The sequence below is a fragment of the Gavialis gangeticus genome, unplaced genomic scaffold, assembly GCF_001723915.1.
Source record: "Gavialis gangeticus isolate Ggan-Ray unplaced genomic scaffold, GavGan_comp1, whole genome shotgun sequence".
Taxonomy (NCBI): domain Eukaryota; kingdom Metazoa; phylum Chordata; order Crocodylia; family Gavialidae; genus Gavialis; species Gavialis gangeticus.
The window spans coordinates 7,657,415-7,657,721 of NW_017729027.1; positions in this window are offsets into that span (position 1 = coordinate 7,657,415).

Consider the following 307-nt stretch of genomic DNA (forward strand, 5'->3'; position numbering starts at 1 on the left):
CAGATCCTAGCTACCCTGACAGTGAAATAGCGCCTCCTGATGTCTAGTCTGAATCTACCCTCTGCCAGCTTGTGACCATTATTTCTAGTCACTCCTGGTAGTACTTGGGGGAACAGGGACTCCCCCAGTACCTGCTGGTCCCCTCTGGCTAATTTGTAACAGGCCACTAGATCCCCCCTCAGCCTTCTCTTCTGGAGGCTGAACAGGTTCAGGTCCCTTAACCTCTCCTCATAAGGCCTGCCCTGCTGCCCCCGATCATGCGAGTGGCCCTCCTCTGGACCCTCTCCATGTTGTCCACATCCCTCCT